Source organism: Lissotriton vulgaris, unplaced genomic scaffold (genome assembly GCF_964263255.1).
Source record: "Lissotriton vulgaris unplaced genomic scaffold, aLisVul1.2 SCAFFOLD_1477, whole genome shotgun sequence".
Lineage (NCBI taxonomy): Eukaryota > Metazoa > Chordata > Amphibia > Caudata > Salamandridae > Lissotriton > Lissotriton vulgaris.
The window spans coordinates 562,999-588,928 of NW_028244498.1; the positions used below are offsets into that span (position 1 = coordinate 562,999).

The 25,930-nt window shown below is 50.1% G+C and overlaps 1 pseudogene; it reads left to right on the forward strand.

Annotated features, from left to right (window-relative positions):
- Positions 1-286: 286 nt before the first annotated feature.
- LOC147667213 (uncharacterized) lies at positions 287-22,303 on the forward strand (annotated as a pseudogene).
- Positions 22,304-25,930: the final 3,627 nt, after the last annotated feature.

Below are 25,930 nucleotides of genomic sequence, written 5' to 3' on the forward strand. Positions count from 1 at the left end.
ACGCTGACCGGCTTTCTCCACATCGCTTTCTCCGCGCTAGTGGTGATCACGCGCTGAGGCTCGGTGCTTCAAATTTTACAATTGTGCCTCGTTCCCCACACTGACGCTGCTGTATTGTGGCAGGTTTAACTTGGTGACTGGATTTGCGTGTTTTAAAAATGTTGTTTTCTCATACCTGTCAGTCACATTACTTTGGCATTTTTTCCACACACTGTTTCTGGTGTTGCCTGTGGGTACCTGTGTTGGGGAACCCCCCTTTTAATTAGTTTGGGGTGTGTTTTACTGTATGGGTGCCCATTCCTCTGCGGACATGTAGACTCATCAGGACCATGATTATTTGGCTAGTAATTCTGAACAGCCTCAACAGCCCCTATTGCGTCCTCCTGCAGAGGTGGACAGACTCCTGTCTTCGGCGATTGCCCAGGCGCTGGCACCTCTGCAGGACAGCGTCAATAAGCTGTCTGCCCACGTGTTTAAAACTGGTTCTGGCATTTTGGGGGACAGTGGAGCTGGGCCCAGTGGTGTACATTCTGTGCCACCACGCACAGCCAAGAAGCGTGACGCGGGGCACCTGGAAGGCTTCAGCAGGCTTGCTGAGGTTTTCCACAAGAATGCACGCACGCTAAGCGCACCCTACCGGGGGGACGACTCGCCTGGAAATACTGGTGGTGATTCCACCCAGGACCTAGACCCGGATGAAGGGTTACCCCTAGAGGGTGATGATGACGAGGAAGGTTACGTTGATGATGATGAGGATTAATCCTCTGAGGAGATGTCGGATGTTGGCAGGTCTTGGCGCCCTAAGTCCAACGTTTCAGATTTTGGTGATAGTGATCCAGTACCTATGGATATGTTTGACCCTACCACTATTTTCAGACTCCGTTCTACAGAGTGGATCCCTGAAAAGTCTACGGCGGACTATGTCGCCGCTAAACTTAGACAACCGCTCTCTCAGGATGTGCGTTTGCGTCTACGTTCGGAGTGTACACGCCCTTCTCTTCCAAATAGAGTGGCGGCCACTCCTGAAATAGACCCAAAATTATGCACGTTTTTTGCCAAATACATCAAGGACCCTAAGAAAGGGATAGACAGATCCTGGAAATCTTGTCAGTACAAGTTATTGGACGTTGTAGGTCCCCTTACAAAGATCATTGGACTTGCCCAACATTCCAAAGAGACCGGTATGCCTCTTCCAGTTGATGACGTAGCAGGTTGGGCACAGAGGGCTATGTGTCTCCTAGGCAATGCTAACTGTGCTCTCTCTGCGGAGCGTCGCCGATCACTCATACTTAAGATAGATCCCAAACTTGGCGAGTTATCTTCATCCGAGGCAGGTTCAGTGGCGCAAGGTGTTTTGTTTGGAGACCCTTTTGTAAAGGAACTAGGGATGTTTGTGGCAACTTTTTCTGCCTTAGATAAGGCGCAGGCTTCCATGAAAAAGATGTTTCCTAAGAAGATTTTTGGTGGGGCCGGCAGAGGCAGGGGTCGCTCTTCCGGCCGCCAGTTTCAGCAAGGCTCCAATAAGGGTCAGCCCAGAAGGAACAATGGATGGAATGACGGACGGCAAGGTTCCTTCTATCCATCCCGTGGAGGCAGAGGTCAAGGCAGAGGACGTGGAGGCAATCAGTCCAACTCCAAGGGATTCAACGGTAAGCATTTCCCTCATATCTCCGGTATAACTGGGGGGAAGGATTGCTTTGTTTCTTCAGGCCTGGTCGGCTCTAACCTCAGATTCTTGGGTTCTGGAAACTGTTCAGGGGTTTCACATAGAGTTTTACGGTTCCCCCGTTCAACTCTCTCGACCTCGTCCACTGGTTTTTTTGCAAGCAGAACAGGAGCTCATAGATTTAGAGGTTCAAGCTATGCTGATAAAAGGCGCCATCATTCCCTCTTTTCTTCATCCAAACGGTTTTCTCAGCAACATATTTCTGGTCGAGAAAAAAGACAAAGGGTTCAGACCAGTTATCAACCTTCGTTCCTTCAACGAATGGTTGATTTACAGACATTTCAAGATGGAGGGCATCCATCTTTTGAGAGACCTTCTGCTACAGAACGATTGGTTGGTACGTTTGGACCTGAAGGATGCATATCTTTCAGTTCCAATCTTCCCTCCGCATCATCGATTCCTCCAATTTCTCTGGAGGGATCAGATCTACGAGTTTCCTACCCTCCCCTTTGGTCTTTCCTCAGCACCATGGTGCTTTACCAAACTCCTGGGACCGGTTGTCGAACACCTCCGCACCATGGGAATTCGCCTAATTATTTACTTGGACAATATTCTTTTAATGAATCAATCTGAGGTTCTCCTTCTGCACCATCTTCAGATTACCATATCTCTTCTTCAGTCTCTGGGGTTCATCATCAATGCCCAGAAGTCGGACTTAGTTCCTCAATAGGAATTGACTTTCCTTGGGTTTCTGATCAAAACAACGGATGCAACGCTGCATCTCCCTTCTCAAAAGATATCCAATATCAAGAAGGAGATTCACAAGGTCCTTCGTCGGGACCGGATTTCTCTCCGTCAATTGCCAGGATAGTGGGTTTACTGTCTTCATCAATCCAGGCCATTTTTCCAGGCCCACTTCACTACAAGGCTCTCCAGAGACTAAAGGCGTTTCATCTTCGCAAAGGTCTCACGTATTCGGAACTCATTTCTTTGTCCACGGAGGCCAGGTCGGAACTCCTATGGTGGTTGGACCACATGGATGCTTGGAACGGGAGAGCGATTTTCGGCTCCCGTCCAGATCTTGTGATCGAATCGGATGCCAGTCGCCAGGGTTGGGGAGCCCGGTGCGGCTCCCTCTCAGTGGGAGGCAGATGGACGGAGGAGGAGCTTCATCTCCACATCAACTGCTTGGAACTCCTTGCGGGTTCGTTCGCCATCCGCTCGTTCACCACAACCAAAGTCTCTTGTTGTGTCCTTCTTCGGATGGACAATATGACTGCGGTCAGATATATCAATCAACTGGGCGGCACTCATTCCAAAGTCCTAGAGGATCTTGCGAAGGATTTCTGGAACTATTGCCTTCTACGTCAGATTTCAGTCATGGCAGAGCATCTCCCCGGCGATCTGAACACGGTGGCGGACTGACAATCCAGGAATTTTCGGGATGCCAGCGATTGGAAACTGGATCATTCTGTGTTTCAGAGGATTTCTTATCTTTGGGGCCTTCCGGTGTTGGACTTGTTTGCGTCCAGGTGGAACGCCCAACTTCCCCGGTTCTACAGCTGGAAACCGGACCCGGGCGCGGACGCAGTAGATGCCTTCCTGCAGGATTGGTCCCGGTTCCCAGCTTATGCGTTTCCCCCGTTCCTGTTCATTCAGAGGGTAGCAGCCCAGGTCCGCAGACAACGAGCCTCTCTAATATTGATCACTCCGATCTGGAGGGCTCAATGTTGGTTCCCGTCCCTTCTAGAGTTATGATGGGACAGACCTCTTCGGTTGCCGTCTTTCGATCTCATTCTGACGGATCCATTGGGTCATCCACACCCCCTGGTTCTCCAAGGCCATCTATGTCTCATGGCCTGGAGGATTTCAGGGGACGTTGGTCTAACGACTCACTTTCGAGAGACGCTGAACTCCTCATTCAGCGAGCCTGGGCCCCTAGTACCACTAAACGATACCGATCAGCCTGAAACAGATGGGTTTGTTGGTGTGTGGCAAAACACCTGGATCCGGTGGGCTCCTCTGTGACAGAGGTAATTAACTTCCTTGCTGAACTTTTCCACGACAAACTTGCTTACTGTACCATCAATTCTTTCAGATCAGCAATTTCTGCTAGTCATGCCCTTGTGGATGGGTCTCCTGTCGAAGAGCATCCTTGGGTTTGCAAACTCCTCAAGGGTATTCGTCTTTCTCGTCCCCCGGAACCTCGCTATTCCGGTTTATGGGATGTGAATGTGGTTTTGCGTTTCCTTCTTTCCTGGCAGGATAATGAGTATCTTTCACGTAAGGAGCTTTCGGCTAAATTGGCAATTCTCCTCTGTCTCATATCTTGCAAAAGGGCTTCTGATGTTCGTGCCCTTGATATTTCTGCCAGAGTCTTTACCCTTGAAGGTGTTACTTTTACAGTCTCCAGGAGAACTAAGTGCAATACCAGGTCAGTATCTTATCCAGCGTTTCCGGACTCGCCTAAACTTTGTGTTGTCCTTGCCTCAAAACTTATGAAGATGTGACTCTGGAAGTCCGCCACCCGGTCGAAAGACAATTGCTTATTGCAATTAAGAAACCTTTCAAGGCGGTTTCTTCTCCCACCATAGCCAGATGGGTCAGGTGGATAATGTCTGAGGCTGGTATTAACATTACGAACTTCGGCGCTCACTCCACTAGAGGCGCAATGGCATCCAAGGCTGTCCAAGTTGGTGGCAGATTGGAGGACATTATGAATGCAGCGGATTGGTCTTCCGATTCAACTTTCAAAAAGTTTTATTTTAAGCCAATCCATGAGGCTGCTTCTCTGGTGGTGAGTAAGCTTTAAACAAGCATAATCCTCGCCTCCGCTTCCTGACATAGAATGAGAAATTTCCTAGTTCTCACAATGGAAAGTTTCAATTCTATTAAGGACGCAGAGGCGAGGATTATCCCACCCTGGCTTTGTCTAGCCTTCCCTCCCAGGATTGTGGATTCCAGTGATTGTGTTTCTTCTTTTGAGAGAAGTAATTTTCTTTTCCAATGTTTGCTGTATATATTGGACTGATCTGTTTTACATGATATTTTCTTGCTTCTTACTGCAGTTATCTTTGCTTATTCCCATTGCAATGTGTTGGGAATGTATTCCACATTGTACTGGACAAGATATTATTATTGTTTCTCTTCCCCAGGCTCCGATCAGAAAACGGACTAGAGGATAGAGGACTTCTTTCCAGCAGCAGCAACGAAAGAGGAAGGACTACCGACGTGGGATACCTTTATGCTGTTGTATGGACTCTAATTGGTTAATGTGCTGCCATGACTACCGCTGCCATGTTGGTTAGGGTAGTTCATGGTTGTTGTTTTTCTTTTATACTTTTAACGTGCTGTCCAATAAAATGGAGAAAGGACCAGCATAATCCTCGCCTCCGCGTCCTTAATGAAATTGAAACTTTCCTTTGTGAGAACTAGGAAATTTCTCATTCTTACACATGGAGTCCTGCGCATGCGCAAAGTGAGTGACACGCGTAGGGAGTGCACAGCCAGACGGGGGAGCACGAATACACAGGCAGAACCTGCATGAATCGGCCCCCCTCTGATGTAGGGGGTGTAGAAAACGACAGGGGTGGTGATATAGTTAGAACATCGGAAGTGACGGCATTCACTGCTGGTGCTGTCTCTGCCCTCGCTGACCCGGAAGAGGAAACACGTGTTTGCCGGCCTGAGAATGACTGAAAGAGAGAACGGACTAAGAAATAACACAGACTGCAGTGACTGCATTCACTTTTGGTAATGTCTCTGCCCCGCTGACCCGGAAGAGGAAATCACGAGCCTGCAGGACTGAGAGTAACTGAAAGAGACAACGGACTAAGCAGTGGCACATACTGCAGTGACCCTGAGCAGCCTCGAGGCTGAAACCAGCTGCGGCCGAGGAAGGAGAAGAGAGCGACCCCACCCCCCTCGAGGGGAGAAGAGACCGAACCCCCCCGCGCCCCCCCTGAAGGAGGAGAAGAGACCGAACCCCCCCACCCCCACCCCCCAAGGAGGATAAGAGACCGAACCCCCCCTTGAGGAGAGGATGAGGGGGGGCGAGGTTAACACCCCCAACACTCCCCCCTGTGTATGTCAGGGAGGGAGATGTGTGTCTGTCCTGAGCCCCCAACACTCCCCCCTGTGTATGTCAGGGAGGGAGATGTGTGTCTGTCCTGAGCCCCCAACACTCACCCCTGTGTATGTCAGGGGAGGGAGATGTGTGTCTGTCCTAAGCCCCCAACACTCACCCCTGTGTATGTCAGGATGTCAAGGGGAGGGAGATGTGTGTCTGTCCTGAGCCCCCAACCCTCACCCCTGTGTATGTCAGGGGGAGGGAGATGTGTGTCTGTCCTGAGCCCCCAACACTCCCCCCTGTGTATGTCAGGGAGGGAGATGTGTGTCTGTCCTGAGCCCCCAACACTCACCCCTGTGTATGTCAGGGGAAGGAGACGTGTGTCTGTCCTGAGCCCCCAATCTTCACCCCTGTGTATGTCAGGATGTCAGGGGGAGGGAGATGTGTGTCTGTCCTGAGCCCCCAACACTCACCCTGTGTATGTCAGGGGGAGGGAGATGTGTGTCTGTTCTAAGCCCCCCACACTCACCCCTGTGTATGTCAGGGGGAGGGAGATGTGTGTCTGTCCTAAGCCCCCCACACTCCCCCCTGTGTATGTCAGGGAGGGAGATGTGTGTCTGTCCTGGGCCCCCAACACTCACCCCTGTGTATGTCAGGGGAAGGAGACGTGTGTCTGTCCTGAGCCCCCAATCTTCACCCCTGTGTATGTCAGGATGTCAGGGGGAGGGAGATGTGTGTCTGTCCTGAGCCCCCAACACTCACCCCTGTGTATGTCAGGGGAGGGAGATGTGTGTCTGTTCTAAGCCCCCCACACTCACCCCTGTGTATCTCAGGGGGAGGGAGACATGTGTCTGTCCTGAGCCCCCAACACTCACCCCTGTGCATATCAGGGGGACGGGGATGTGTGTCTGTTCTAAGCCCCCCACACTCACCCCTGTGTATCTCAGGGGGAGGGAGATGTGTGTCTGTCCTGAGCCCCCAACACTCACCCCTGTGTATGTCAATGGAAGGAGATGTGTGTCTGTCCTCAGCCCCCCAACACTCACCCCTGTGTATGTCAGTGGAGGGAGATGTGTGTCTGTCCTAAGCCCCCAACACTCACCCCTGTGCAGGGGCGTCTGGTGACATTTGAAAGTGGTGAGGCGTAAACTAATTTGCATATTGCACCGCAGCGAGCGAGCCCGAACCACCTTGCATCCATCCATACATCATTCATGCATCCACCCACCCACCCATCCTGCATCCATACATCATTCATTCATGCATTCACCCATCCATCCATCATGCATCCACCCATCATGCATGCATCCATCCATACATCATTCATGCATCCACCCATCCATCCACCCACCCATCCTGCATCCATACACACACAAAGCACGAAGCAACCCCCACACACACACACACACACAAAGCCCCCCCCCGCCCACCCAGACACAGAACAGAGGGCAAGGAAATCGGGAGAAACTCAGAGGGCAAGGCAAACGAATGCAAAGAGAGGAAAAAAACGGATTAAAAGAGGGCAAGAAAAACGGGAAACATAGCATTGCAAAATAACCACAGAGCCTCCCCCCCCACCCCCCCCACACACACACAAAGCACGAAGCAAAGGGCAGTTCCACTGGGACTTAAATTGGAAAAACAAAGCGCTTTAATGCCTCATCAGGGGAAGCAAGCGCTACATAAATACAATTACAATTCCCGCCAGGTTTGAAATTATGCTTTTAAAAGTTACATTTAAGAACGGCCGGTGTGCAAAATAACCACTGAGCGCGCCCTCCCCCCCCACACACACACAAAGCACGAATCAACCCCCCCACACACACACAAAGCACAAAGCATCCCCCCCCGGCCCCCCTCCCACACACACGGAACAGAGGGCAAGGCAAACAAATGCAAAGAGGGCAAAAGAACCGGATTAAAAGCGGGCAAGAAAAACGGGAAACATAACATTGCAAAACATAACGCTTAATGCTCTGTGGCCTTACCTGGCTGTACCGTGACGGTGAGGCGCGACTCGGGAGTCACACACGATCTGCAGCCTGGCATGAAGCGAGCGGCAATCCCGAAGTCACAGAGTGATTGGCCTGCACATGGACCACTGGACCAGCCAATCCTGGCGCTGCATACAGCGCCAGGATTGGCTAGGGGGGGCACCATGTCTGCTCGCCCAGTCCCCTAAGCAACCCCCAGGGGCTGCTGCCCGCCCCCTGCTCCTCTCTCTAAGGGGGACTTGAGCTGGAAACCCATCTGCGCATGCGCGGGCTAGTTTCTGCCCAAACATTCACGTGCGCAGTACTGCTGCAGCTGAGTGGACTGTCACTCAAGCTGCAGCAGGCCCAGCCCCCCCTTCGCACTCCGGAAAAGTCGGGTGTCTCCCGCATTCCCGGCCGGCAGGTAGTGCAATCATTAAATATCTGCATTTTTATTTTAGCGACAACGCGGTGGGTCCATGGGACTTAGGGGGACTACGCCCCTACGCCCCAATGGACGCACCGCGCCTGCCCCTGTGTATCTCAGGGGGAAGAGATGTGTGTCTGCCCTGATCCCCCAACACTCACCCCTGTGTATGTCAGGGGGAAGAGATGTGTGTCTGTCCTGAGCCCCCAACACTCACCCCTGTGTATGTCAGGGGGTGGAGATGTGTGTCTGTCCTAAGTCCCCCACACTCACCCCAGTGTATGTCAAGGGAGGGAGATGTGTGTCTGTCCTAAGCCCCCAACACTCACCCCTGTGTATGTCAGGGGGAGAAGATGTGTGTCTGTCCTAAGCCTCCCGACCTTTCAGAGCCGCTCTGAGGGGAGCAGCAACGCTCAGCAGCACCAGTGACAGCAGCAGACCCCGGACTCTGAAGAGGGGACGTGTGAGGGAGAAGGGAAAGGAGAGACATGGATAGAGTGCATTGGACCGGGAATGGGAATGACAATATTTATTTATTTATTTATTTATGCGTTTTTATATAGCGTGAACTTTACCCGAAGGTGTCAGAGCGCTTCACAATAGGAACAGAACTGATACATGAGAACATTACAAGTGAACAAATTACAAAAGCAAAAGTTACATTACATGAGGCAAAAGTGACAATCGTGAGCAAACAAAATACAAGAGGTAGCAAACGGTGCATTACAGGAGGAAAAAGTGACATGTGTGCAGGTTACAAAAGCGTACAAAGTACAAGTAGAGGTATAATACTGCAATAAATGGAGGACACTCCAACACAAGAACAAACGTTACGTAGGCCATGGTGGCACTTGTGCAAGTATCGAAAGCAAACAAAATGTAAGAGGCAGCAAACAGTGTGTTACAAGAGAAAAGTGACGTGTGCATGTTATAAAAGAGTACCAAACACAGGTAAAAGGGTAATACTGCAAGAAATGGCAGACTCTCAAACCACAAGAACACACTGGGAAGGCACTTCCATAGTCATGAAGAATAGAAATTTTCTATACTAAAAGGCCTTCCTTTAGATAATAGAGAGGGCATGAATTAACTTTGGAAGTGTCTTTGAAGGAGGAGAACTTTGAGGTTAGTTTTGAGGTGGTGGTCCGTAGCTGAGGCGGAAGTGAGTTCCAGATTCTCACTGTGTTGCCTGAAACACAGTTTCGATTGGGCCATCGATCTTTCCTTCTTAAAAATAGGAGGTTCAAGCAGTAGATTTTCTGCATTTCGTGATGGTCTAGAGCCTCCAGAGAGTTTCAGTTTATTCGCCAGGTAGCGAGGAGAGGAGGAGTGCAAGGCTTTGTGGGTAATGGGTCTTGTTAATATATCTTGCCTCGGTGGGAAGCCAGCGGAGGGTGGATAACATGGGTGTGATGTGGTCGCTTCTTTTGGACCCATAAATTAAACTAGCTGCTGAATGGAGAACAGACTTAAGTGGGGACAGGTGGGATTTGGAGAGGCCAGTAAGAAGAGAATTGCAGTAGTCCAGTCTGGAGAGGACCAACGATTGGACCAGGGTTTTAAGGTCATGCTCCGTGAAGAAGCGACGAATCCCCCGAAAAAAGGCGCAGTTTGTTTCGATCAGACTTTGCAATTGAGTTAATGTGGGAGAGTAGATTGAGTTTTGTGTCGAGTATGACACCAAGGGATTTTGGGCTGTCGACAATGATGGGTTTATTGTTCAGTAGATTCATCTGGTCCATCCATGATTGAACCGGGGGAGGAGAAAGTGAGGATGAGAGGAGGAGGAATTCAGTTTTGGAGGGATTCAGAATCAGTTGATGTGTTGACATCCAGTTTTGAATGGAGTCAAGAGTAGAGCTTAGGAAGGAGAGATCGTGAATGGCGGCAACCTTGAGGTATATTTGAGTATGGTCTGCGTAGAGATGATAGTGGACGCCGGACTTACTTAGGAGATGTCCGAGTGGTTCCAAATAGAGATTGAACAATGTGGGTGCAAGTATAGAGCTTTGAGGAACACCCTGACCCACCGCCAAAGGAGATGAAAGACTGTCCTCTATTTTGATCATTTGGGATCAATCATAGAGGAAGGAAGCAAACCATTTAAGCACCGTGCCCTCCATGCCCATTCTCTGTTGAACAGTGTTGAGAAGGGTGTTGTGATTGACAGTGTCAAAGGCTGCAGAAAGGTCAAGGAGAATTAGAAGACAAGACCCCCCCAAATCGATTATCCGCAGCACGTCATCAATCACTTGCAGCAGGGTTGTTTCAGTGCTACAGTTTTGGATGAAGCCGGAGTGAAAATTGTCAAGAAGATCATTGTCCTTGATATGACGAGAGACTTGTTTCGCAACACATCTTTCTGTGATCTTTGCAAGAAAGGGTAGGTTAGTGATGGGGCGGATGTTGTTGAGGTCATTCACATCAGCAGTGGGTTTTTTAAGCAGAGGGGTGTCCTGCCCAGTTTTGAAGGGAACAGGAAGGGAGCCTTTACAGAGGGAGAGGTTGACCAGAGTGGTCCAATAGGAAAGAGAATGGGTATAGAAGTCAATGGCAATGGCACTGGGGATGGGGTTAAGAGAATGGTTGGAGGGCTTTGTTTCGAGGATGCACTTGAGGAGCACATCTTCAGAGATGGGGTCGAAGTTCTGCCAAATGGCTAGTGATTTGCGCTCCTCTGGAGGGGTAGGATGAGCGACCTGATCCACAAGTGATTTCACTTTTTTGTCAAAGAATACAGCGAAATCCACTGCTTTCTTTGTAGAATCCACCAACTTGGAGGTTGGGGGAGAGCAGTTAGTATTCTTGATGAGATCAAATAGTTTTTTGGGTTTATTTTTGGCTGAGTCAAGGAGGGTTCTGAAGTGTGATGTTTTCCCAAGGAAGATGTGCTTGTGGTACTTGGATCTTGCTGAACGAAGCGTGGCCAGATTATCGGTGGAGGGCGCTTGCCTCCGTTGTTTCTCCAGGAGTCTGAGGTGCTTCCTTTCTTCATTGAGGGATTTGTTGAACCAAGGTGCTGAGGGAATGGGCCTTTTCTTTTTGCTTTGGAGAGGAGCGACATTATTGATTTCGACTGCAAGGACTGAGAGGCATTGGGAGGTGAGATCGTCAACATCTAGGTTCGGGTCTAGCCTTGGAAGTGACAGCAAAGCTGATTCACAGAGGGAAATTGAGTCAATATTTTTAGTGTCACAGAACCAGGAGGTAGCCCTCTTAGGTTGGCTAAGAGTAATAGAGTGTGCTAGGTGAAGAGGGAAAGGGATGAGGAGGTGGTCAGACCCATCTACGTGAATAGGGGTAGTGATAGAAAGCATGCCTGCTTTAGAAATAACAAGGTCCAGGATTGAGTCCTTAGAGTGTGTTGATTCTGTGCAGTGTTGGATAAGATCGTTGGTAGAGAGGAATGTGGCCAGCAAGTTTGCGGAAGAGTCTTGCAGAGAGCCCCAGTGGAGATTGAAGTCACCCACAAAGGTCTGATTGTCACTTTGCGAGTATTGGTCGCTGATGAAGTCAGTGAGTTCCTCCATAAACAAAGGGCCGCTGCCAGGTGGGCGGTAAATGACATAGAATCTGAGGGGTGAGCGGTGGTGTAGTTGAAGCTCGAGAGATAGACATTCAAAAGTGCGGAAGGCGCTGATGGGAGAAGCCTTAAGTTGAAGGGAGTTTCTAAAGATGACTGCAACACCTCCCCCAACTTTGATAGGTCTGTCATTCCTAAAAATAGAATAGCCTGTGCGTAATAGGAGATCAAACATAGAGTGAGAGGTATCGTTGAACCAGGTCTCTGTGAGGAAGAGCATGTCAATATTGTGAAGGGTGATGGTATCAGAGATTTCGAGTTTGTGTTTTTTTTTGCTGATCTGCAGTTGTGGAGCAGACAGCGCAGCTCTGTCGAGACTGTTTTGGTGACGGGGCACTTGGGCTAAGAAGGGTGATAGGGATATTGTACCTATATGGGGGTGCACAGGAGGGTTTAGGTGTATGCTTGGTTCTGACAGAAGAGATGGTCGGAATAGTGTAGATAGTTGGAGATGCAAGTTGAAGAAGGGTGGCGTTCAAGGGCTTGAGTGTGTGAACGATGTTTGCAGATGACAGGTTATGCTTGGCTATGATGGGGTGAGGGGTGAAATCGTTTTTGCGCCTCCCAAAACGACCATTGTAAAATTGGTCAACAAAAAGGGAATTAGGGAAACGTTCAATAGTGATATGCTTCAATCGTTTTACTGAAGCTTTAGTCTGGCCGGGAGGTTAAAATATTTTGTAGCAGTTAATTCCAGCCTTAACTCGAGTGGTGGCCATGTTGGGAAAATGAGGAGAAGGAGTGCGGGGGGGATATGAGAAGGGTGTTACTCGGAAAGCGGTGGTGAGGAGAAGTTTAAGGACTAAAAGGGGGCACATATTCCAGACGTCGGGTGAGGAAATCTGAACTAATGTGCCGTCCGGGAAGAGAGGTGGGTATTTGTTGGGCCCTTCATCTAGGTATACACGAAGCCAACTGGCACAAGATAATATTTACAAGGAAAATGTTTACATAAAATAGAACCAACTGGATCACTGTCAAAACCATCACAAAGCACAATTAGTCAAAGTAAAACAGATCACAAACGAACACCCAGTGACCACTGGTGATCACTGTACTTAGCATCAGCCTGTAATAGAAGCACATTCGGCACCAACCGCATTGTACGCCCATAATCTCAACAGACTACTATTGGACCCTAATCTCCTGAGAATCACTAACATTAAGGGCAAAGAGCAGAGGGTGGAACAAAATCTGACTAGCAAAATCAAAATATGCACGACAGCCTCGTCATCATAAGGCCACCTTTAGAGGTGCTCAGAACAGGGTGCGTAAATTATACAACATGAAAAGCATTTCCTAGCACCACATATACTTAAAAAGGGGCCTGGCTCTGTACAAACCTCACAGTCTCCCTGGCCAACTGGCCATTTCAGAGGGGGACTCAAATACCCTGAAACCATAATGTCAAGGTTGCTGCCAATGCAGCGAGAGTCCTAACTCAATCAGAAATGTCCCCACGGATAAAGGTTTCCTAAACGGTGCAGCTGGCACTCCTTGCAGCACAGCTGTAAAAGGCCTAAATGGAGCAGCTGGCACTATTTTCTGCGCAGCTGTAAAATGTCCCCACGGATTAAGTGTCCTAAACGATGCAGCTGGCACTACTTGCAGCACAGCTGTAAAAGGAGCTGTAAAAGGAGCAGCTGGCACTACTTGCTGAGCAGCTGTAAAATGTCCCCACGGATAAAGTGTCCTAAACGGTGCAGCTGGCACTACTTGCAGCACAGCTGTAAAAGGAGCTGTAAAAGGAGCAGCTGGCACTACTTGCTGAGCAGCTGTAAAATGTCCCCACGGATAAAGTGTCCTAAACGATGCAGCTGGCACTACTTGCAGCACAGCTGTAAAAGGAGCTGTAAAAGGAGCAGCTGGCACTACTTGCTGAGCAGCTGTAAAATGTCCCCACGGATAAAGTGTCCTAAACGGTGCAGCTGGCACTACTTGCAGCACAGCTGTAAAAGGCCTAAATGGAGCAGCTGGCACTACTTGCTGCGCAGCTGTAAACGGCCTAAACGGTGCAGCTGGCACTACTTGCTGCGCAGCTGTAAAAGGCCTAAATGGAGCAGCTGGCACTACTTGCTACGCAGCTGTAAAAGGCCAAATGGTGCAGCTGGCGCTACTTGCTGTGCAGCTGTAAAAGGCCTGAACAGTGCAGCTGGCACTTCTTGCTGCATTGAGTAGAGTGTGAGCCTTCCAGCCCGCCAGTGGCGCTCAGCAATTAACGGGCTCAATCACCGCTTTGTAGGGCAGAAGGCATTGGGGCCCCCACAGGGTTGTGGAGAGGGTGGGGGGAAGGAGTCAGTCCCCGCACTGAAGGGCGCCCACGTCAGACAGTTGCTGCCGAAGTCTGTAGGTAGCCACCATTTTGCGAGGACCGGTAAGGTGTATTGGCAGAAATCAAACAGTCTCACTGGAGTTGGAGACCGCCTTCGTTTCTGCTGGTAGTTCTGGGGGCGCTAGTGTCTGCTCCAGGTATACAATCACAGAAACGCCACAATCCAAAGAACAAGGACCAAACAAATGTTAATGAACACCACTTTGTTTCAGAATACCTCTGCATCACCTTGTAATCGATAGGAAGTGTTCCACAGCTTTATATTATCCAGGGCATTAGGTGACCCACTTGTGGGACACCCCCGCGCCGCACGGCCACCAGCTGCTGCGTGTGCCCCAGTGCCTGCCTTCTGCCTCAGCGCCGGCCTCGCTGCCGCCTTGAGCGCTCCCCTTGCTTTTCGCCGGTTTTTGACCGTAATTTGTGCTTGTTTTTCTTTGTATGCCGTATGATAGTTTGTTAACTGTTTTGCCTCCGTTTTGACCGTAATTTGTGCTCGTTTTTCTTTGTATGCCATATGAGAGTTTGTTAACTGTTTTGCCTCCGTTTTTGACCTGCATTGTTGCCTGTTTATTTTTGTACTGTTTTCTTCTTCGTGTAGCCCTCCATTTGGGCATTTGTGCTTGTCTCCTTCCTGTTTGCCCGCCTACCTCGCCGCCCTCCGCTCTCCCTCCCCGCTCCCGCTTCCCGCCACCGCCACTAGCCCAGCCCCTTTGTCTTCTGTTCCCTCCCCGCTCCCGCCTCCCAGCTACTCCGCCCACCCGCGCACTTCGCCTTTAAATGGCGACCGTGCGAACGCGCAGCGGTCACGCGCAGCGGGTGCGCCGTTTGTGCACCGAAGGCGCGCCAAAGGTAAGCCCGTCTGCGCCCGTCCACGCCTGGACCGCGCCCAGTGCCAGGACCCCTGGACCCCGAAGACCCCGACCGACCCGCCTGACGTACTCCGCCGCCACCCTCACCGCACTCAACACCGGCCGACTCCCAGAATGCCATCAAGCCACTCCACGACGTACCCACGGACCTTTCAGCTGCCACACCTGCAAGTTCTCCTGCATCCAGACCAGCCTCGCACCAGCACCCGCCAAGACGAACACCAGCAGCACCTACCTCAAGTGCATCCTGCTCAACACCCGCTCCGTCCACAGACACGCCATCGAACTCTGGAACCTTCTAGACGCCACAGCCCCTGACGTTGCCTTCCTCACGGAGACCTGGATGAACGCCTCCTCAGCTCCCGACATCGCCATCGCTATCCCAGAGGGCTACAAGATCGTCCGGAGGGACCGAAACGCCAACCAGATGGGAGGAGGCATCGCCATCATCCACAGGAACACCATCCGTCTCACGACCATCACCGACAACACCCTGACCAGCGCCGAACACCTGCATTTCCAGATCCACACCAATCCGAACACCACCCTCAGAGGCACCCTGATCTACCGACCCCCTGGACCACGCACACAATTCAGCGAGGACATCGCCGACTTCGTCAGCCCGCATGCCCTCCCCTCCGCTGACTACATCCTCCTGGGAGACCTCAACTTCCATCTAGAGAACAACAACGACCGCAACACCAGCACCCTGCTCGACAACCTCGCCAACCTGGGACTCAAGCAACTGGTGTCCACCCCCACCCACCTCGCCGGACACACACTCGATGCAGTCTTCTCTTCCAGCACAGACATCGACTTCAGCCACGCCACAGAGCTTCATTGGACGGACCACAGCTGCGTCCACTTCACCTTCAAGAGAACAACGACCCACCAACACCAGCAACAGGCCGCCCACAGAAGCTGGAACAAGATCACAGCAGACCAGCTCGCCACCTCCCTGAGCCAGCACCCTCCTGCCAGCTCAGCGAACCCCAGCCAGGCCGCCGACAACCTCACGAAGTGGATCAGCAACTGCGCGGACGAACTCGCCCCACTGAGGACCCCGCCTAGCAGACCCGGCAGCAAGAAGGCTCCATGGTTCACCGACGAACTCAAGAGCTCCAAGAAGAACTGCCGAGCCCTCGAGAAAGTCTGGAGAAAGGAACCGACACCGGACAACAGGACCTCCTTCAAACTTGCCACCCGGAAACACAACCAGCTGATCAGCGCCGCCAAGAAAACAGCATTCAAGGACCGGTTGGACAACAACGCACACAACTGCAAGGAACTCTTCAACATCGTGAAAGAGCTCTCCAACCCCAGCGCAGGAAACAACGACATCACCCCATCGCAAGACCTCTGCAACTCCCTCGCCTCTTACTTCCACAACAAGATCGCGGACATACACAGCAGCTTCAACAACCAACCAACGCACACCATGACCGAACAACCACACCCCACCACCACCCTCCACGCCTGGACCCCGATCAGCACCGAAGACACCATCCGCACGATGAACTCCATCCACTCCGGATCACCGACCGACCCCTGCCCTCACCACGTCTTCAACAAGGCCGACGCTGTCATCGCACCCCACCTGCGAGACATCATCAACACATCCTTCGACACCACCATCTTCCCTGAGAGCTGGTGACACGCCGAACTCAGCGCTCTACTCAAGAAACCAACAGCGGACCCCACCGACCTCAAGAACTACCGCCCCATCTCGCTCCTCCCGTTTCCAGCCAAAGTCATCGAGAAGACCGTCAACAAGCAGATGGCCGCCTTCCTCGAGACGAACGGATCCCTCGACCCCTCACAGTCCGGCTTCCGAGCCAATCACAGCACCGAGACCGCCCTCATCGCCGCCACAGATGACATCCGAGCCCTGATGGACAATGGAGAAACAGCGGCCCTCATCCTCCTAGACCTCTCCGCGGCATTCGACACGGTCTGCCACCGCACCCTAGTATGGCGCCTCAGCAACATCGGAATCCAGGAAAAGGCGCTGGAATGGATCATCTCCTTCCTCGACGGAAGAACTCAGAGAGTCCGCCTACCACCGTACAAGTCAGAGGCCTCCGAAGTCATCTGCGGCGTCCCTCAAGGATCATCTCTGAGCCCCACCCTCTTCAACGTCTACATGAGCCCCCTCGCGGCCATCGTACGCAAACACAACCTCAGCATAATCTCCTACGCCGACGACACCCAGCTGATCCTCTCCCTGACCAACGACCCCACCGCCGCCAGAGCCAACCTACACGAAGGGATGAAAGAGGTAGCCGAGTGGATGACGACCAGCCGCCTGAAACTGAACTCGAACAAGACGGAGGTCCTCATCCTGGGCCCCTCACCCTCCGCCTGGGACGACTCCTGGTGGCCTCCCGCCCTGGGCGCCGCACCCAAACCGACAGACCATGCACGCAACCTGGGCTTCATCCTGGACTCCTCCCTCTCCATGACCAGGCAAGTCAACAACGTCTCCTCGGCGTGCTTCAACACCCTACGCATGCTACGGAAGATCTTCTGGTGGATCCCCACCGAGACCAGGAAGACCGTCACCCAGGCCCTCGTCACCAGCCGACTGGACTACGGCAACGCCCTCTACGCCGGTACCACCGCCAAGCTCCAGAAGAGACTCCAGCGGATCCAGAACGCCTCAGCCAGACTCATCCTCGACATCCCACGAACCAGCCACATCTCCGGACATCTGAGAGACCTTCACTGGCTCCCCATCAACAAAAGAATCACCTTCCGCCTCCTCACCCACGCACACAAAGCCCTACACGACCAAGGCCCGAGCTACCTCAACAGCCGAGTCAACTTCTACGCTCCCAAACGCCACCTCCGATCAGCCAACCACGCCCTCGCCGCCGTCCCCCGCATCCGAAGAGCGACGACAGGAGGAAGGTCCTTCTCCTACCTGGCCGCCAAGACCTGGAACTCCCTTCCGACCGACCTGCGCCTGACCCAAGACCACCTCTCCTTCAGGAAGAAGCTGAAGACCTGGCTGTTCGAGCAGTAGCGGCACCCCCCCCTCCCCCCCCCCCCCAGCGCCTTGAGACCCTACGGGTATGTAGCGCGCTTTACAAGTGTCATTGATTGATTGGTAGGTATTATTGCTTGAGATCAAATATAAACTATAGAGGCAGCTCACATTGTTCCTACATTGGATCTCTTCTTGCTGGTAAAGGGCAGTACTCCAATGGTTGCTGCTGCAGCCGCTTCAAAACTGCATCGTTCTGCACCACGGGGTTTACATATAGATGCGAATACAAGCGAGGCTGTGCACCCAGTTCTGCTCTACCTTCCCGGGGACCAGAATTGTTTTAATTTTTTTTATTTTTATCACCACTATTAAAAGCATCTTGAAAATTAGTTTGTAATTGATCTTCAGGATCTTACTGGTATGTCCCTAAAGTCTCTAATGTTACCAGTTAACGCTAATCGGCTCTGTTGAATTGCATAAAAACGACAGCTTCCAGAATGCACGGTCTAAGCTAAAAACTGTTAAACAGAATCCCTCATGACAAGCGCCCATGTAATAAATACCGCTGTTGTATAACTTTAACTAGCACACTAGGTAATATATATACATGCCAACATTTTAGAAGAGGATAGTGCAAAAATTTAAAGAAATAATGGGGAGAATGTACGTCTCCATTGACTTCTATTGCAGCAGAGGCTATTCCAGACGGGGGAAAGCCAAAATAAAGCAATTTTATTTTTACAAATCGTGAGTCTCCCGTCTGAATCGGTATAGTAATATAGCATATGCACTATCTGTAGCTGCAAGCCAGGACGTTCCGCGTTTCCGGGGGACGGTTTTCATCGATGCACAGCAACCTGGTAGCTCCACGTGTGCCGGGAAATGGAACTCCCAGAGCTGGTCTTTGTGCGTGCCCGGGGAGGGAAGGGGGAGAACGGCGTCGCAGATCAGGAAAGGCCAGGGATTCAATGAGGCCTACAAGCCGGATTTCACTCCCGCCCCCAGGTGCTGCCCATCTCTCCCCGGTGCTCTCGCCCTCTCCCGAGGGAGGGGTTCTGCCCCGTCTGTACTCACACGCCGTTTGGGATTTCTGCCATGGCTCGAGCTCTCTTCACGGCGTCTCTTCCTTGTCCCAGGACCCTGGTCAGACTTTTAGCATCACCCACAGGGCGCTGCCAGGACCCGTACAAAGCATGGGTGCCGCTGGCTCTCACTTTGTTTTTCTGAATTGATGGCTTCAGGTACGTTTTCTCCCCGCTTCTTCCCAGGCAGCCTGCCTGCACAGGGTTTTGCATCAGCTGGGCCCTCACGGAAGTGGGTCGCAAGCTCCGCAGCGAGGACTCCTGGTCTCCAGGCAGTGGATCACTGACCCCTGTGCAGCGACCTGACTGCAGTCCAGCCAAGTGCCACGCATCAGGGGTCAGACTGACGCATTCTAGTGCTGGTGTCCGGATAACTGCACTAAAATACATTAGTCATGCATTATAGCTCCTGAACCCTCTACGTAGCAAAATATAGTACATTGGACCTGGAAGGGAAATGACAAGAGCTCTGCTGCAAAGGCTTAAAACTTGAGAAAGAAGGGAAAAGTTTTTTCTAAAAAATATTTATTTATTCAAATGTAAGTAAAGCCATAAGAAAAACAGGCATGAGCACACCGCATGCCATAAGATTAGATTGGGATGGCTCTATTGCGACGACCCATCAATATCTTTCTCTTTGACAATTACGAGTATTTTTAAAACCCCTGAAAAAATCTAATGTTTTGGACGAAATGCGTTGGCTGTTGTTTGCTGTATTTACAGTTTTAATATGAATATGATCGAACAATAAAAGAAGATTTGAACACATCAGCGAAAATCATTGGGAATTGATTGGTCATTCTGACTTTGTGATATTTCATATTTAAATATTGTATGGTGCACCTCCTAATTATGTTATAATTTGCATAGTCCACATTGGACTGCATCTGGGCAGTGGGTGCTTAGTGTGTGCACACTGCCAGGTACATGGCGCTTTTCATGTTCTAGGTGAGGAATTTTGGGGGACCACGGTATAGGTGCAATCCTCTGTTTGGGTTCCACTGTCTTGTTCAGTTTATTTGTTACTTATTAATACATGTTGTGCAACAGAATAAACATGAACTCTTGATTTATACCCTTATTCTTGAACATTCCTGGATTAATATCTAATTTCACCACTTTTTTAATTGCATATATGGGTATCACCTTGTTTCACGAGCACTATGTGTCCACCCTGCACATCAAGCAATTATTGTTTAATGTATATTGATATATTGATGCTACTGCTAATGAATTATAAGAAGATTAGAAATACATAATTATTTTGTAATATCATTGACCATATTTTTCTTTAATTCATTTATATACACAATACATTAGCCTTAAGTATTGTATGAATAAAAAGGTTGTTTCTTTTTAACGATAGCTTCTTGGACTCAGTGCAAATGCTACTAACTAAAGCAGCCAGCAGGTTTTAAATCGGCTTTTAGCAGTGCCTGAGGTGGTCCCACAGCCTGGCAGAGGCAAAATAAGTGGGTTATTAGTAACACTGTGATCTGAGCAGGGAGGAGTCATGAGCTTTTTGCTGTTGTTTTTGTTTTTCATATAGTTATGTAGAGGCAAATCGCGTGGCTTCAACTCCAGATGAAGCCTGCCTCCAGTTCTCCAGGCAGACCAAGTGGCGCTTAGATCAATAAGTAGATATAGCATGTGAATCTCTTTCAAATCTCCATACAAAATGTGTAATGTAATCGGTATCCGATATGACACGTTCGTATACCCTTGTGCTGAGTTTGTGCTATGTAAAACTGCCAAAAATAAAATGTAGGTTCTGCCTGACACCCACACCCTCATCTTATCCTAAAAGAATTAAGGACAAAGAATTAACCTTTGATGTGAGAAACATATACCCATCATGTGGCTAAATTGCACAGTGTGAAACTGGAAATTCTGGGACCAGTGCGGCTTCCCTGTCTGACCAAATTGTGTGATCCTAGACATAGGGTTTATTTCACCAAGCCTCCTTTTTGTTCATTTTCCTGTATGGCAGCACATTAAAATACATGACCCTCAGATGTGCATCATACTAAAAACTGTGCTTGTGTTGGATGTAAAAGACTATCATGGTACTCCAGCTTTGATAAGAATCTATGCCACATATAGGGTACACATGACAACTGACTTTCCTCTTAATCCACTAAAGGAAAGGGCCTCAGGTCAGGGGCAAGAATGTTCCTCAAAACTCTTACTTTTTAATAAATACTTTCAATGCAGGGATATAATCTGACATAACTTGAAACACTTCTAAGTGTTAAAGAAATATCATAACATGACATTTTTTGCTTGATTTATGTCCTAAATATTTTCAAGGCTCGGCTCATGCACAGGCTCAGGGAGTCAGAGCCAACCCTTGGCTTGGCTAGACCTGTTAATTAGTTGACGTGCCCATACTCTAATGAATGACACAGAGAGTGACGTGTGCCTGCCATTGAATGACACAGAGAGTGAAGTGTGCCTGCCATTGAACGACACAGAGAGTGACGTGTGCCTGCCATTGAATGACACAGAGAGTGACGTGTGCCTGCCATTGAATGACACAGAGAGTGACGTGTGCCTGCCATTGAACGACACAGAGAGTGACGTGTGCCTGCCATTTAATGACACAGAGAGTGACGTGTGCCTGCCATTGAATGACACAGAGAGTGACGTGTGCCTGCCATAGAGTGACGTGTGCCTGCCATTGAATGACACAGAGAGTGACGTGTGCCTGCCATTAAATGACACAGAGAGTGACGTGTGCCTGCCATTCAATGACACAGAGAGTGACGTGTGCCTGCCATTGAATGACACAGAGAGTGACGTGTGCCTGCCATTGAACGACACAGAGAGTGACGTGTGCCTGCCATTGAATGACACAGAGAGTGGCGTGTGCCTTCCATTGAATGACACAGAGAGTGATGTGTGCCTGCCAGAGAGTGACGTGTGCCTGCCATTGAATGACACAGAGAGTGACGTGTGCCTGCCATTGAATGACACAGAGAGGGACGTGTGTCTGCCATTGAATGACACAGAGAGTGACGTGTGCCTGCCATTGAATGACACAGAGAGTGAAGTGTGCCTGCCATTGAATGACACAGAGAGTGACGTGTGCCTGCCATTGAATGACACAGAGAGTGACGTGTGCCTGCCATTGAATGACACAGAGAGTGACGTGTGTCTGCCGTTGAATGACACAGAGAGTGACGTGTGCCTGCCATTGAATGACACAGAGCGTGACATGTGCCTGCCATTGAATGACACAGAGAGTGACGTGTGTCTGCCATTGAATGACACAGAGAGTGAAGTGTGCCTGCCATTGAATGACACAGAGTGACGTGTGCCTGCCATTGAATGACAAAGAGAGTGACGTGTGCCTGCCATTGAATGACAAAGAGAGTGACGTGTGCCTGCCATTGAATGACACAGAGAGTGACGTGTGTCTGCCATTGAATGAGACAGAGAGTGACGTGTGCCTGCCATTGAATGACACAGAGAGTGATGTGTGCCTGCCAGAGAGTGACGTGTGCCTGCCATTGAATGAAACAGGGAGTGACGTGTGCCTGCCATTGAATGACACAGAGAGTGACGTGTGCCTGCCATTCAATGACACAGAGAGTGACGTGTGCCTGCCATTGAATGACACAGAGAGTGACGTGCGCCTGCCATTGAATGACACAGAGAGTGACGTGTGCCTGCCAGAGAGTGACGTGTGCCTGCCATTGAATGACACAGAGAGTGACGTGTGCCTGCCATTGAATGACACAGAGAGGGACGTGTGTCTGCCATTGAATGACACATAGAGTGACGTGTGCCTGCCATTCAATGACACAGAGAGTGACGTGTGCCTGCCATTGAATGACGCAGAGAGTGACGTGTGCCTGCCATTGAATGACACAGAGAGTGACGTGTGCCTGCCATTGAATGACACAGAGAGTGACGTGTGCCTGCCATTGAATGACACAGAGTGACGTGTGCCTGCCATTGAATGACACAGAGAGTGACGTGTGCCTGCCAGAGAGTGATGTGTGCCTGCCATTGAATGACACAGAGAGGGACGTGTGTCTGCCATTGAATGACACAGAGAGTGACGTGTGCCTGCCATTCAATGACACAGAGAGTGACGTGTGCCTGCCATTGAATGACACAGAGAGTGACGTGTGCCTGCCATTGAATGACGCAGAGAGTGACGTGTGCCTGCCATTGAATGACACAGAGAGTGGCGTGTGTCTGCCGTTGAATGACACAGAGAGTGACGTGTGCCTGCCATTGAATGACACAGAGCGTGACGTGTGCCTGCCATTGAATGACACAGAGAGTGACGTGTGCCTGCCAGAGAGTGACGTGTGCCTGCCACAGAGTGACGTGTGCCTGCCACAGAGTGACGTGTGCCTGCCACAGAGTGACGTGTGCCTGCCAGAGAGTGACGTGTGCCTCCCATTGAATGACACAGAGAGTGACGTGTGCCTGCCAGAGAGTGACGTGTGCCTGCCATTGAATGACACAGAGAGTGACGTGTGCCTGCCATTGAATGACACAGAGAGTGACGTGTGCCTGCCATTGAATGACACAGAGAGTGACGCGTGCCTGCCATTCAATGCAACAAAGCCACCAGCAGCTAACAACCAGGGAGAGATGGCCTACGGTGGAGCAGTGTTGTGACACCGGACTGCGGCCAGACCAGAAGTTAAGTCCAAGAGCAGCTTTCTTCTCTGGCAAGCACAAGTCTCAGGCTGCCTATAGTCAGCACAGTATGGTGCACCACAGTCTGCAGCCACATGATTGGTTAATGGAGTGATAACTGCAGAGGCTAATGGTGCGAGTGGAGAACTGGCATGATTGTGATACCTCAAATGGCCCTAGAATTGTCCAATTAACAGTCTAATAATTTCAGAATCTAAACATTTCAATTTTCATTGTTAACACAATCATCGTTGTTATTCATTGATCTGATTCTGCTAACAAGCATTGGCGACACCAACAAGTCTGGCTTGTTTTAGACATATGTTCATTGCTGTTTGATATTTCTGGATACAGTTACCGAAATCTCAGAGGCACTCAAACACTGTCCCTTGCTTTGATTTACTCACGAGAAAGTGTCACTCAAAGAGTCATACATTTGGCAGTTGTATGTCACTCATGGCCGCACTGAAACCATAGAAATGCCACACGTGAGCAATCTGAAAGCTTGACAGCTATGCATCACTCACTAAGTGTCAACATTACTAAAGACTGGAGGGCTGAGTAGAGTGTGAGCGGGTTCAAATATCCCTTCGTGAATGCTTGTGAGACCTGCATTGATGCGTACTCTACAGGTGTCTATCCACTGGTAACCAGTCATCTAGTTGGGGGGTCAACCCTCTCATCCAAAATCGACGCAGTCTGCGCTTAGCTTGAATAATTAACACACCCATCAAAGGGTTTATGGAAGAGTTTACCATGCTCCAAAAGTGTTATCAAAGGAGCGCAATCTACTTTCGCACTTACTTTCTTTACCGCAGTCTGTGATTCCCTTACAGAGTATGAGCCAACTGGGGACACGCTCCCATGCCAATTAATAGCCACCAACTGTGTCGCTCATACAACACTCAATCTGGGAAGACCTACCTGGGTGATTCTATGTAAGAAACTAGGGAGCAGTATAGTCTATTCAGAAATCTACAATGAAGCAGTTAAGGGATATATTTTACTGATTTAGTTTGAGATCAGCATTATTTCCACACTTCAGATTTAATATCCTTCACAAATCCAATTCCCATGTTTTTACGGGCCTTGGTAATAGCTGTACCACAGTATTCATAACATTTAGAAATTCAATCTCTACCTCCAGGTTTCATAATCATTTGAGTGAGTAAAGAAACTCTATAGGTTTGTCTGGGAAAGAGAACTGTAAGGCAGTTGTCTCCTTGGTTTCTTTAGATTGTTCTAGTATTTGTTGTTTATGTACAGCTGGCCTAGTCTCACCAGGCCAGCCTTTTCTAGTCTAGATTTAATGGCCTTCTCCAGTGTTGAAGAAGGTGCAGAATTGTTAAGGAGCGGGTTGGTCAGGGAGTATACTTGTGACACACCGGCCACTCTATAATGGCCTACACGACCAATTAATGCTGTGAACGGTTTGTATGAGCTGTAATGGTTGAGGTAGCTTAATTGAAACACTGATTTTAAAGTCTCCACATCTACCTGGTCTCCACATCAACTTGGAGCGCACTATAAGTGGATCCAACCACACATAGCGGGACTGTGCTGCCTGATATTTTCTCTCCAAGTCAGGGTCTGGAAACCCCCTTTATCATATGGCATTAGGACCAATCCCCTGTTCAGTCATGGGCTTTGGTCTCCCCAAATAAACCTTAGCTTAACAAAAAAGTTTTAAACTAAGAAGAACGGGCATGTGGTTTAATAGGTACACAAATCTGGGCAGGATTAATCAATCAATCAATCAAACATTTGTAAAGCACCCTACTCACCCGTGAGGGTCTCGAGGTGCTAGAGGTAGAGGAGATGATGCAGCTACTGAGCAAACAGCCAGGTTTTGAGGAGTCTCCTGAAGGTCAGGTCCTGGGTCTGCCGCAGGTGGGTGGGGAGGGTGTTCCATGTCTTGGCAGCAAGGTGGGAGAATGATCTGCTGCCGGTGGTCATTCGGCGGATGCGCGGGACAGTGGCAAGGGTGAAGTCAGTAGAGCGAAGCTGGCGGTTCGGTGTGTAGAAGGAGAGTCGTTCCTTGAGGTAGGCTGGTCCGGCGTTGTGGAGAGCCTTGTGAGCGTGGGTAAGGAGTTTGAAGGTGATCCTCTTGTTGATCGGGAGCCAGTGCAGGTCTCGCAGGTGGGTGGTGATGTGGCTGTGGAGAGGGATTCCCAGGATAAGGCGTGCAGAGGTGTTTTGTATGCGTTAGAGTCGTTTCTGAAGTTTGCCCATGGATCCCGCATAGAGGGCGTTGCCGTAGTCCAGTCTGCTGCTGACGAGG